The sequence below is a fragment of the Rhipicephalus sanguineus genome, chromosome 8 (genome assembly GCF_013339695.2).
Source record: "Rhipicephalus sanguineus isolate Rsan-2018 chromosome 8, BIME_Rsan_1.4, whole genome shotgun sequence".
Classification (NCBI taxonomy): domain Eukaryota; kingdom Metazoa; phylum Arthropoda; class Arachnida; order Ixodida; family Ixodidae; genus Rhipicephalus; species Rhipicephalus sanguineus.
In genome coordinates, this window is record NC_051183.1 from 149598595 (window position 1) to 149613507 (window position 14913).

Genomic DNA, 14913 nt, shown 5'->3' on the forward strand with positions numbered 1-14913 from the left:
AAGGCTTCCAGATGATGTAATCAATGTTGTGTTACTGCACTGTTAAGTTATGTCCGGGTCCTGGCTGGCATCAAAACATTGTCAACGTGACGTGTACAACAGCATCCTCTGCGGGTCTCGGCTGTACCAGCCGGCATCGCTCGACAGTGTGCAGTTTTGCCTAATATACATAAAGTCTCAAACGACGCTGCCAAGTGGCAGTGAATTATCAACATTAGCGATTGTCCGTGCTGGCTTTGTTTGCCTGTGGGCTTGCTCCTTTAACCATCTACAAAGCGACTGTTGGGGTGCAAGTCTTCGCGTAGTAGTTTGGTGAAAAGGCATGGCTCCTATTGCTGTGTTTCAGCGTGCTTTGTAAAGGTTTGACCCATATATTGTGGTCTCTGCAACGAAACAGTGTCTTCTGACATTAAAAGAAACGGCTTCTCCTTTTATGGTACAGATGGCCTAATTTGGCGATGCCTGTGTCTTCTCATAGATTCTCTTTTTTGTATTGTTGTTCTCGCATACAGTGGTTACTTATACATGACAGTAAAATATTGCCCCCTCTTTTAGGGGCGAAGCTCCTTAAGGCGGCACCCGTTCGTCCCTCGTAGTGGTCGTAGTAGTGAGTAACAAGTCTTACGCTTTGACCTCCAAGGTGGTGCCGGTGGGAGATTTCTCCTGTGGGTTGTTGAACAATAAAAAATTCGCAGCGTGCGCGTTAACTAAAAGCCGAATTCTTCTGTCTCTCATTCCCCATTAGCAGCCATTGGCATGTTCCAGTAGGAAACGTTAGTAGAAGTAGAAGTGTAAGTGTTAGCTAAAAGCCGACTTCTTCTGTCTCTCATTGCCATTAGCAGCCATTGTTTACCTCCAAGGTAGTGCCTGGTGAGATTTCTCCTGTGCGTGATTAAACAATAAAACTTTTGTTCAAAACGCCGTTGATTGATGAAATAAACCAACGAAAGACGCCAGATGTTTTGTAAAAGCAGAACGAAAGAACGCCAGATGTTTTTCTTAAAGTGTAGTAGTAGTAGGGTAGTAGTTGCATGTAGCCACCTCGCCCGATCGTCAACGGGCGAGGTGGACCGGCAACGGCGCGAGGACCCTGCCGTACGAGAGTTAAATCACACTAAAAGACATACTTTGCGGGCGATACACTCTAGTGAGCTTTCAACTTTTTGTCTTAGTGTACATGATAAAGAAATTATTTCTACGAAAAACGCAAGGCACACCTTGAGCAATATGTTTGGTTTTGGGACGCTAAATGGAACCATGAGGCGATGCGAAGCCGGAGCACTTGCACGATCGCGTTCCGTTGGCTTTCGTTGGGCATGCTACCGACCTGGCGTCGTGGAACGCGCGTCCTGTCTTCCCTCTAGCCTTGCCTTTAATTCGCACAGGGCGAGCGGGGAATGCGGTCGCTCTTGGCGCTCTTTCGCTCGGGAGTGGACTTCTTCCTTGCATTTCACCGATCACAAGTGATAATGAAGGGACCACGTAAACCAACAGTACAATAAAAGTTTGATGTTTAATATATACACGATGTTTCACACTCTTTATATTATGTACTGGGCGCATTTCACGGAAGAGTTTCACGGTTTACAGATGATTCCCTCCGTACCTTCGCCCCACTCATCATCATTCACCCCGTGGATATGCTGTGATTTTTTTTCTTTTTTTTTAATAAAGGAGTTGACTTTGATGATGTAGTACTGGTATGTTCTTTTCCTTTCGTCTTATTGCACAAAGCCCTTTGAATGAAAGGACCCAGCACCCATCGAAAATATTGGTTATATATAAGTTTTTTGTGCTGTTAGATTTTCATCGCAGCATCCATACAGGACAACACTGTCGCAGTGGACAGGTTTCTGATTGGACTGGCGTGAGATAGTACTATACTCTGATTCATACATCCGGTGCAATGCTGTGGAAGCTATGCAAGGTGTTCGATCAGCGAAATGTGTAAGTCTGCGTGTCTTGCGTTAGGATTTCGTCGTCTTAAACGTGGCGTCCGCGATGGGCTCTGGCTGCGCGCTACCGGAACTGATCGCGGAGGCCACGAAGCGAAAATAAAGATACGCTAAGCGATCCGGAACAACATACTGACAACCGTATATATAATGGGGTCTGTTTATTTCTAAGGCACACAGCATCTTCATTTATTACTCAGTCTAAAAACAAAAAAGATCACATTACGGGTGGTAAAATAATTGAACTATTTCTTGGTGCGAACGCATCTATTGCAAGAAGTCTCGCTAGCTGCCATTGCGTTGCAGCTGGTGTATGAAACAGCGTAGGCACCTGCTCGTACGAGAGTGCCACATTTTCTGGACAAACATTTGTCTGCCTGCGAGGCAATGTGTCGCATCATGTACAGCAGTGTTGCGAACCAATTTTTGGAAAATACCCTACGTCGCGGTTAAAATTACCGTACTTTACCCCTACACAACTATTTTTATTACCCTACATTTTACCCTACGCCTAAAAATAGCGTGGTGTAACAGTACACTCAAACCTCGATGTAACGAACACGGATATAACGAATTACCGGTTATAACAAAGTAGGTGAAGTCTAGTATCACATACAGTATTACAAATAAACATAACGAATTTTCGAATATAACGAAGTTATTTCCGTGGCAGATGTGACTTATAATGAGGTTTGAGTGTAATAAAGTACGGATTATAATTTACTGTACGACATGCAGACGTGGTGTGCTGAAGCCTGCAGCAACTTCAACGGTTTGAAAATTGGTTTCAAAGAGACTAAACGACTAAGCAACATGGAAGGCAGCAGATGGGGAGAGAAAGGGCTCTGGTATTTGTATGGGAAGAGTGTACAAAGGGCACGACATCGCCCAAAACGGACTTTGGAGGAGGCAGGAAATGAATGAAAGGCAGGGAGGTTAACCAGACGCGCGTCCGGTTTGCTACCCTACACTGGGGGAAAGGGATGCAGGGATTCAAAAGAAAGAAGAGGGAGGAAGGCACTGTCGGGGTACGTATGCGTCTGTCCATTGAATACGAACTTCGAAATCTCAAGATGATTGGGGCCTCTTTTGTGAGGAACAATTATTGGCGGACCACTTTGGCGTGAACATTAATGTTCGAAATGAATCATGAAATATCATTGCACCTTTGTAATTGTGTTTTGTAATGAGGTCTAAATATTTTTTTCGTTTACGATAAACTCTCTTGAACTGCGTCAGAAGACACAAGTGAGAGAGACATTCAGAAACGCCACGAGCGCAGACCGGTTGTCTACTTGCAGTGCGTTGCAAGCAGTCCACTCCATCCCCGATGGCAGATCGGTTTACGATCTGTCTTTATATACAAAGCCCGTAGACCGGACTACCACTGCCACGCTGTCGAAGGAGAGTATCAGTATTGTAAATAAATAAATAAAATACACACAAGCGGCATTGCTTTAGGGCTATGTATGAAGGCTCCTCCAGAATCCGTATAGAAACGGACATACTTAAGCGAAATGGAGCACTTTACCTTAACTGAAGGGGTGGGGGTGTCACCGGTAGTGCAAGCCTTAGACTTCTTGAAACGCATCTGAACCAGACATGCAGTTGTCAGAGACCATGTCATCTTCGCTCAGATGCATGATCATGGGTTGAACATGCGCAATTGTACTACCATATCCCGTGGTGGCTAATTCCGTGTCGATCACATGCCGAACCGCATTCGCCCAGTGTTCTGCTGTTGTCTTTGTGGAACCTTACACCAGGAGCATCTCCACATCTGTCCGCTTACACGTGACATTGCTGGCTGCCGCACCTGGCTTCATCTGTGCGTATACGGGTTCAACTGGATTGAACTCACAATGGCAGGCAGGAGCACTGTGACGTACCCTTTCAGCTTCACTGTCGATACAGTTATACTTGCTGTACCGTGGCTTCACGAATGCCACAAGTTTCAGTAACTTTTTTGTAATCATTTTACAGCGTAAACTGTTATGAGATCACAAACAGCCAATTTTGGTGACCTTGCCCGCCGCCACTGTTCGTCGCAGCTATCGCGCGGGATGAGAAAGAAAAAAAGACTGGGTTCTAGCGGTAATCGAACCCCAGGCACTGTGCGTGGCAGTAGAGTATTCTATGTCAGAGAAACGCCGATGATTCTAATTTCTTCGCAAGACGACCCCGAACAGGCGGTAGAGGAATCACGTTAACAGATATAAATATTGCCCGACAGGTGAGTAAAATCCCACTAGGTGTCATACATTGTGAACTGAGTAACGAGTTGTGGGTTAAAGCTTGCCTCACATTACAAAGGGCTCGGCCATAATTATCATCACGAGCCACAGCATTAACAAAGTGTGCAGCTCGGTAGGTGCGTCTATTCCCTTACGAAAATGCCAGATATGGCCCATATATGTTTTATATACGGACGTATATGATCAAATAAGGGGACATATAAAGTCATATATGGCCATATATGAATTTATATAATTATATAAAAGTGTTCATATAAGTCCATATACTGCCATAACCTGCCATATACGGCTTCACATAAGGTCATGTACTGCCATATATGGCTGTACTGATATGCATATAAGGGCACTTATAAGGCTATATAATCCCATATATGAGTGTATTTATATGCATATAAAGGCTCATATATTGCTGTATACTCCCATATATGGATGCAAATATGAATGTAAATGTGTCCAAAAATCGCCAAAAATAAGGGAACTGAAGCATTTGCTCGCTGCCTTCATAATTACTTTTTCTGTTGTGGGAGACATCTTGAAATGACCAGACACACCAATTACGCCATAATTAAACAAAATAAATTAATTAGCTTTTTAATTAGCGGAGAGACGCGGTCGAGTCAAAAGGGACAATTGCGGTCCTTCCGGCGAAAAGACCATTGCCGCTTTGACATCTTGAGAAATCGGCCTCTGGTAATTATTGCGGAGCAATGAAATTGAACCAAATTCACTGGCGAAACCAAAACCGTAGCTCCAATGAGCGCAACTGGCAGACGACCAGAATGACGTCACTATTCACGACGGCGATTGCAGTGGTGTTAGTTCTTCTGCATTTGTTAACCTAAGTGCGCCATACGTGCTCTAATTGCACACGAAATCCGCACAACCCCGAAGCGAAGTCAATTAATCGGTGGCTGGTAAAACACGCTCGCTCATTCTGGACATCTCGGAAAGGTAGTTGTGCTGTTCCGAGTTTCGGTTTCGCCTGTGAAATTTGTCAGATTTCATTATTCGCTAGTAATTGCCAGCGGCTGCTTTCGCAAAATCAAAAAGTGGCAACAGGCTCTTCGCAGAATTAAGGGCTGCAATTTTCCCATTTGACTGGACCACTTGTCTCCACTAATTAAAAAGTTAAATAACCCAATTTCTTTGATTCCTGTCGTAATTTATTCCTCTGCTCAGCTTAATTTTCCACCACAAAAAAAAAGTAATTATGAAGGCAGCGTGAATATATCTCATATTTTTATTTATGAGGATTTTCGGACACATTTCTTGAAACACCCTGAATTAGGGTGCTTATAAAGTCATATACTATGCAATGAACCTACTTTCATTTATTCTAGCTCAATCATGCAGATATGACTTTCCAAAGAATCCATATTGCCTATTTTTGGTCTCTTGACATTGTGCCCCTCATTTTTCATCTGGTTCTTCCACTTGTAGCATTCCTTATTTTGTAATATCTCGAACCATATTGCAGTGAAAAACGAAACGTTTTCAAGCAAACAGCAGTGCCACAACAGAACAACATAATGGGTAATAGTTGGTGTATATTTGTACTTTTTTTAGTGTGCAGACAGTACATTACTAGGAGACAGCAGTGTATTAAAATATTAAAAAAAAAGAAGACGGAAGGAAGAAGTTTAAATTAACCATGAGTCGAACCCACAGACAACAGCACTACCAAGCTGTCCGCGTTGCGCGTTAACCGGCTACACCACCCGCGCGCTTTTCTTTCTTTCTTTTTCTTTATTGGATACCGCCCGTGCGCTTGGCAGTGAGAAGGCTTCATTTTTTTTTAGTAAAAGCTGCGACCTATAATATCTGTGTTCTACTTAATAACCATCGCGCCAATTAAATCAGTGCTACGTCGTCAACACCCGGCGTGATCTTGATATGAATAGCTCCGTGCTGTTCCGAGACGCGCTAGTTGCGATCTCGCTCGATCACTAACTCCGCACTGAACAAAGGCTAATTACCTCAATAAACAAAGATTTTCTACCGTACAGGGAGCTGTAATGTACGTGCTAGCGTCGTAAGTACGTAGCGGCGACACCAGCAGAGTACGATAGCTTGTAAATTCATTTTGCTTCGACGCAATGTACGTACGAAATGCCACTGTTTGAAAGAGAAAATGCTGTCTTATGTGAAAATTCTACTATTTTTTAATCGACCTCTAATTAAATAAGAACGCACTGTACATAGAAGTAATGCAGAGCACTGCTTCGACCGCCGATGGAAAAGTAAAGCGCACTGTCCGCGCTAGAAGCCTGTCGTCTGCTATGAAAACGCAAACAACAAAAAAGGCAAATCTGCTGAAGTACTATTTGGCTTACATTGCATAAATTGCTCTTCAAGATAAGCTATTATTTTCATTGTAAACCATGTTTTTCGAATAACATGCGTGCACTTTTTAATTTGACTCGCTCACGTATTTTTCTTTTTTTTTTCATCAACTCTACGAGCCAAAGCCATCCACAGTCAAAGCCAAATGTCTATTTTTTGTTCTGTGTTAGCGTCTCGTGAGCTCGTTACGTCTTCAAGAACATTAATTTCATCTGAGAACGTGCCGCCCTCCCTTTTGCGATGTGCAAAGATCGTGCGCAAGTCGTGCGTTTTTTGGAGCGCCAGTCACGTACGAGTCGTTCAAGGAATCGAAGGAATGTACTACGGGCGCTCGTAGGACTCCGCAGCATGTCCGCAGCTGATGGCTGACGCCCGTGGCTACCGACACGAGACCGGCTACCGACTGCGTGACAGTATGAAAGGTAAGTGGCACATGTTATTATGCAAAGTACGCAACTCAGCGGAAGGCTGTGTTATCGCACACGTACGAGGCGTTTGTAGAGGACGCAGCCTTATGCCCATTTGCGAGTGACAAACATTGTCATTGTCCCCGCTACCGATTCGCTATGACTACGCTCATACGAGCAGAAAGAGCCACGACGCATCGGTACGGCTTTACGGAAGGAAATTTGTAACAACTGAGATAACATGCATGCGTATGATGATCGATTTGTCTGATGAGCATCATAGTGAGCAGGACGCAGGCGTCACTCGCATTGCATCGTTGTTAAGACAGCAAAGCAATGCTGCAACGCCATTTACTGTGCAGCCTTGTGCTCACGTTCGTGTGCAATGCGATTCGTGTGCGAAGCGGTATAATAAGCTGAAACTAATGGTGAAGTGTTGACTATGCGCTTAGACACTGACTTGAACTGGGTAAACGTAATAATGTTAATAGTGAGCTGGAGCCGTGTTTTCAGCATAGCGTAGAGACGTTCGTGCAGTATGTGCGTGTGTATCACCTTCACTTGTCAGTAATATTGTACGAACGAGCATCCACGATTATGAAAACTGGCATGCACAATGCGAGATTTCATATTCTGTCAGAGTGACCATGTGAACCTTATCCGAAGCAGCAGATTTCATATTCTGTCAGTGTTGCTTTTTATACATGAGTGTACTGCCTTCACGTAGTTGTATACATTACACTGCTGTGTGGTAGTGGTTTAATTAGCATGGTACTGTGCGGTTGCTTATGTAAACACGTTAGGAGGCAGAAGGATCTGAATAGGCTGGTTGTCTCATGAGGAATGTAAGCGTGCTAGCACAAACAAGACAAGGACAGAAGAAAGACGTAGCAACAGGACCAGCACTCTTACGCGTCTACCTTCTGTCCTCATCTTGTTTGTGCTAAGACACGTAGGTGCATATAATTTAGCAACAGGCTGTTTATGTAATGCTTTTGTTGCCCATTTAATGCTTCAGAACAAATAAAATAGATTGTGCATATATAAACACGCCTTGACAAAGCAAATTTCATGCTGTTATGCCGAACACCTAACAAAAGCCTGTCACGTGGTCACTTGCTTTTGTTTCAGCTTCTGAATACTGTTTATTTTTATTAGTTTCTAACTTCAAGAAATTGCACGTCAAATTGATTAATGCTTCTTGACCTTATAATAAGTGCATTGAAAGTATTGCACGCAGTTACAAAGTGTGACCTTACACATATTCAATGCTGCTGCCTGCACAGCTCTGTCATGCTTACTGTTTCTCATTTCTCCCTAACTTATTGCTTACCGTAAAATCCCGAGCAAGCGCCCCCCCCCCTCCCTTCTTCGGGATATTTCAAATATGCGACCCATTCTCTCCTCCCACCATTTTCACTGTTTTCATTTGTCCAACGAGTGTGAATGAAAACAGGGAATGCATGCGTATTCAATAAAGCATTTCATTAGAAGCACGGGTGTGCATTTTGTATTCTTAGCGGCTCATCCACGGCCACCTTCAATTTTGATTCATGACCGAGCAAGGGCCCCCCTCCAAATCTTGTCGGATTATCCTCACTGTAGGGGTGGCGCTTGCTCGGGATTTTACGGTAGTGTTAAAAAGACTTTCCTCTTTTTAGACACATGCATACAACGCGGTAAGGTAGGCCGCTTTGCTAGAGAGAAAATTGGTGCAGTCGAATATGTAAATAATCCTCGTACCTCTCAGGAGTCGCATACACCTCGCATAGCATGTATAATGTACAGTACTCACGGATTGAAATAGGACACTTGGAGCGCATATGGCCGCCGGTATATGCAGCGCCGCTCGTGGATCCTCATGGAACCAAGGTGGTGCATTGGGGTATACACCTTTTCAAATTCTCACGCCAGGGAGGCGCCATATTGAAATGCGCGCCTGTCTAACGTGCAAGATTGGCGAAATCGCCATCTTGGGCTGCGCGTACTCGAACCGGCGCGCTATCTGTTGGTGTGAGGTCCCTGCTAAAGCCTGTGTTTGCTGATTTTTCGTTTCTTTAAGCTGTTTTGTTTGGTATCATCGCTGCCATTGACTTATTTGTCGCTGTCTGAACCGTTCAGCGGCGCGCATTCGCCCGTGCGACGCAAGAATTAGCTCCGCGTCAGCGAACGGCAGTGCTTCGTCATCGGTACCAGTAGCAGCCAGCGTAGTACCAGGTCGATCACGACGTGAAGTGTTAATAATCGGTAACTAGAGCGTTCTTGCAGCTGTCTACCGCTTTCCTTTATTGGCGTACTAAATGTCTACGGATTATCCATCAGTTTCAAACCTCCGCGCATACTCGTTCGCGGCGCGTAAGTTTGTCAGCTGTAAACTGTAAACACCGCACAATCCTTCTTCACAGATACAGTTGACCTACATTCACCCCGACGACGTCGAAGACTAGGTGGAGGAGACCTGTGAGTGGCCAGAAATACCGCGAGCGAACATTGTTTATATCTCGTTGAGGCGAATGCGTGGGGTCTTCGCCAGGTGTGCAACTACGAGGCACTGGAGTCGCGCAGCTACGTGCAGTTTGACTGTGTGGGTCAGTCGCTGGCGCACAGTGTGAAGGAAAAAGTCGTGCTGGTGAAGGGGAATGTGACACCGTCGCAAGCCGTGAACAGTAGGCCCCATCGCGCGTGGGTTTCCGCAAGGCCGTCCGCTGAAGTACGGCGCGCGCAGGCTGCACATGCGTAACCGGGCAAGGCGGAGTTTGCAGCCGTGTCGGCCGCTGTGTTATGGACGATATGAAGTGTGAATCCGCAACATTCTCACGAGTTAGTAGGTGAGTCATCAGTGGCTTGCGTACCTTTCTTTCCTATCTAGATGCTGCTTGGGAACGTTGTTCTCGTCTTTTTTCTTGCCGCCAACGAAATACCGGGAACAGAGGCGTGACCAGGGCGACACGCGCAAGTTCTTACTATTTAGTGAAGCCACGCACTGCTGCCGCAATTCAGGCGACGAAGGAAAACGATGCAGCGCGAACATGCCACGCTTGCACTCATCGCGTGGCGTACATGCGCTGCGGACACACGATTGCACCTTAAATATTTCTCTTCCGCTGCTTGTTCGTTCACCCGTACACGACACAGTGATGACCAGATGACTTGCTATGCGAATGCAGTAAATTTTCTGCCATGGTAGTCACTTCGTATCGGACACAGGCGCATAACACAGTCACACAAACGCGTACTGAAGCAACACACACACAGCACTGGCGCAGCCCAAAGCACGGAAGTTTTTCCGATTTACCGACGCCACTCATTTCTTCTGCAATTCCGGCGACGACGGAAAGTGATACAGCGAGAACATGTCACACTTGCAATCTTCGCGCGGCTTGCTGTGCTGCGGGCACACAATCACGCCTAAAATGTTCCTTTTCCGCTGATTGTTCGTGCACCCGTGCACGACACAGTGATGGCCAGACGATCGGTTCTTTGAATACGCACCATTTCCGGCCATGACAATCGCTTTTTATCGCAAAGAAGGGCCTAATTCACACACAACATCCAAGCGTACCAAGCGTACAGATACAACATGCGCAGCCCAAAGCGCGATGGCAACACTGAAAACATACCCTCGACCCCTGCAGCGCACTGATGCGAGCATGGGTGCGAGGGTGCTCGTGTGAAAAGGTGTATAAAGCAAGGGGGAGAACATCTACGCAGCAGGATTGCTCCTTCCGGTCGCCAAGAAGCCGGCCTGTAGTTCACCACGCTGAGAGTGTGGCGCTGGAAGGCTTGCGCGCTTTCATATGCCGACCGAAATGGCTTGCCGGTGTGCACCTCTTATATTGCCGCGCGAGCAGAGGGCGCTCTCGTTACACGCGCTTTGGTGATGCAGCACGAATGCTGTGCAAGACTAAGGGATTGTGCCTTACAGTGTGCATGTAAGCAGTCTATTCTGCCAACATTTAAGTGCAGGGCCCGCTATCGTCGCGGTTAATCGCAGTGACAAATCACGGTGAAATGAAATAATGTCTGTGTTCTTCCCGCTTTCTTCGCCCATGTTCAATGCCCAGTCTGCATCGTGTTGCAAGCAGCGGCCAATGTAGCGTCAGCGAACACATGTAAGGCACAATCTCTTAGCTGACGCCTGTGTCTTACTTGCACAGCGTGCGTTCCACATCGCCAAAGCGCGTGTAACGAGAGCGTCCTCTGCTCGCGCCGCAATATAGGAGGTGCGCACTGGGGAGCCATTTCGGTTGGCATACGAAAGCACGCAAGCCTTGCAGCGCCACGCTGGCAGTGTGGTGAACTAAAAGGCCGACTAGTTGACGACCGGAAGGAGCAAACCTGCTGCGTCGATGTTCTCCTCCTCGCTCTATACCTCAATGCAACACCTTCGTTCCATGAGCACCCACGAGCGGCGCTGCATATACCGACGGCCATGTGCTCCGAGTGTCCTATTTCAATCCGTGGGTACTGTGCACTGCACATATAATCCCAATTAGCTCTGATCGATTCATTTGTTCAGTTATGCTCTGCTTAAAAGCGTAAATGAAGGGAAGGTGTTGGCATTTGTCGGTTCGGTGCATTACCTGGCCATCCTTTTTTTAAATTATTTTTTGTTCTTACTTTAAGAACTATGGCAGCGCAAGTTAGGAGGCAGACACAAACAAAGTGACGCACAACACAAAGCCTCAAATGCTAGTTGATAGTTTTATACAGGCAAAAGGGACAGAAAACTGGAAAACAGGTAGGGGGGGGGGATAAGTGGGTCTGAGTCCATTTAGTTATGCATCACTGTCGGGAGAAAATGAAAAGTGTAAGAGCAGTGAAAGTACAGTGTCACATATGGTTGCTGAGTCGGTTGGCCTTCAAAAGTCACAGCCGCACTTTTGTGGCTTTCAGCAGCCTTGATATTGTGACAAAGTAGGACAGTAGCACTGGCAATTGGGCGAGTTGGTACGGATGCATAGATTTAGCACGGTGCAACAATTCAGACGAAAAGACGAACAATCGATGGCACTTGTGTTCGTGTGAGCATTCATTTTTTCATCTGCCTTGTTGCGCCGTTCTAAAAGTAGGAGAGACAAGAAAAACCAGAGAGCATGACAGATTGACCGGCTTTATAGATACTGAACAAGCAGTGTCCTCATTTTTTCATTGAACTAAGAACCCATGCGTTTCATTGTCGTCACCATGCCCTGGCAGGTACACGTGAAATCTGTGCGGCATTTGGCCCATGCTGAAAATTGTGTTACATCGTCGTCGCTATGCCGTGGCACATATACACTTCAATATGGCCGTGGGAGTATGCACAACTATGGTCCTGACATCTTGTTCAACATTCTATTTGGCTGCCAAGAGAATGCCTTGTAATCAGAGGCTCAGAATAGAAGCCAGCATGTGACAGCTCTCAGCATGTGTTCTGCACAGCACTGTTTTGCCCCAAGCTTCTAAAATCATGCTTTGTTTATGGTACCACTCATGCAGAATTTGCCTTTGCTGCTGCATTACTATCGTCTAATCTCATTTGTCGTAAGTGTAAATACAGTGAAACCTCGGTGATACGATCACAGCTGATACGAATTTCGGGGTGATACGAATTTTTCGTTGGTCCCGGCCAAGGCCCATTAGCCTGCAATGCAATGGAGTACGGTTGTTGCGAACCAATTTTCACCCAGTGGCGTTTGATACGAACGTATGCTACCGCACAGGTACGAAGAGGTGCTGTTGGTGCTGTCCTGGAAGATGCACCAAGCACGTGCGAGCGCGGGAACGCAAGCGTGGGCATGCGCGCCGCACCGCCAAATTGTCAGAATCACGGTATCAGAAAACACTTTTCTTACGGTCAGAATAAACCCTCAGAGACGCGTCACGGCCTCCGAGATTGTGTGCCCTAATCTTTGAAGCTCTTAAGTGCCTCCGTGTGCCTTCGCATTTAGATTACAGAGGATATTAGTGCCATGCTTCTTTTTCTAATGCGTCGATGCGGGCTCCTGTCATTGTACTGTGTTTACACGTGCGTGCCTCATGCATCAGACATCCTATGAAAGGTGGACGAGGACCAAAAGAAGACCAGGACGGTCTTTGCGAAGGAGTCATGCCTCACAGTGTCAACATGCACGACCGTTGATTTCGCACTTGTGCGGGCATGGCCGTAAATATCCCAAAAACATCCCCAACACCTCCACGATAACAAAATCATAACACAAGACCGTGGTTCTGTAATTTTGTGGCCTTGATCCATGGCGTCAAAGCGCTTCTTTCGTTACTTTTACTGCAGTACTCCGGTGTCATGAAAAAAAAAAGCATACTAAAATTTTAAAGGGGCTACTGCTGTCGCGGGTCACAACGCACCTGGTTCATTAATTAAATATGCACGTATGGGCCATATATTTATCAGTACTGGTATGATTGCCGACATCTAAAAACTTAACTGACAATCGTTCAGGGTTCTTGCGGACATTGCTGCGGCCCTGAAAAACAATAAATGAAAATGTACGCCAGCTTTCTTTTGTCGCATGCTAATTTTTCATGCTTTCTGCTGATACGAATTTTGGATGATACGAATATTTTTGGTAGTCCCGTGAGATTCGTATCACTGAGGTTTCACTGTAGTAGTGGGGCATGCTTATGCATAAATATCGTTCCTCTCCGGAACTTTTGGAATGGGTATCAACGGAAGAGTGTCTGAAGATATTTCACCGCCATAGAAAGGAGATGAGATTTGTCTCGTTTCTGTCTTGTCTCCCTTCTATCGAGGCTACATGTCTTGTGTATTTCAGTTGAGGGGTGATTCTACAAGAGATCAAACATGCATGTCCAGTCGATATTTTTGTTTTGTCTGGTTTTTTTATGTTATGCGTGCACATTGAAAGCGCATGGAACCGAAAATTTTATTTCCAAAAAATGCTCCCAGCGCGGCAAAAAAATATTTGAAAGCGGCGCTCGGCGTCCTGTTTTTCCTCACTGCAATATTTTAAAATTTTACGGCCGAATTTAACGCGAACTATAAATTCTGTGTCGAAAACTTTTTCTGTTGATTTTAATACACATTACTGTGAATTACATCCATGCTTTCTTTATGCCGTCCTCAAAAGGAGAAAAATGTGAAAAAATGACAAACAGGGCCCAAATCAAAAAAGTTTGCCAAGTTTGATGTGCCTTGGTGCCTTTTCTATTTCACACAGAAACTTCAAAACAGTGTCAAATACACAAAAAAGCCTTTGCAACATTTCTGTTGTAGATCGTTTTCCTACAGGCAGCGCAAAAGAAGAAAAAAATAGTTAAAAGAAGCAACCTTTCTCTAAAAAGCTCGTCTTCAAAAAAATAAAATAATAAAAAACTCCGGTCTCAATTCTGACGACAATTTTTTATCGAAAAGCACTTATGTCAATGAAAACGCGGTTTTAATATCATATGCTCTCATTTGCATTATTCAGGAGATATAACAGGCCAAAATGACCCTTGCTGTGTGTGCTCACTTCAGTGCGATTTATGGTTGTTATCAGCTTGCATTGTGCGTAAATCTAGTTTTAATTGTTTTGCTGCAGCAAAACTTTGCTCTGGTGACTTGTCGTCAAAAAAAATGTGTTCGCAGATTTTATTTGTGTCTAGCATGTGCGAAAGTGCTAAAGGGCTAATGCCTACGCAGTTTGCAGCCTACAACCTGAACTTACCCTGCCATTATTCGCTAATCAGGAGCACGCAAGACACCGTGAGCACATGGTTTAGGTAACTTTGCCAAAACTCGCCTTGCACACCAAACAAAGCATCTGTATGCAGCGGCAGGCCAGCTTAATCTGTAACTAAATGCCACAATCCGGCCATAGGTCGGCAAAAATATTGGAACTCACTCCGACTCACTTAAAAAATATATTTTGCACTGAGAGCTCACTCGGACTCAGACTCACCGAAATTTTCCTCAGCCAGACTCACTCGGACTCTGACTACTAAACTTTT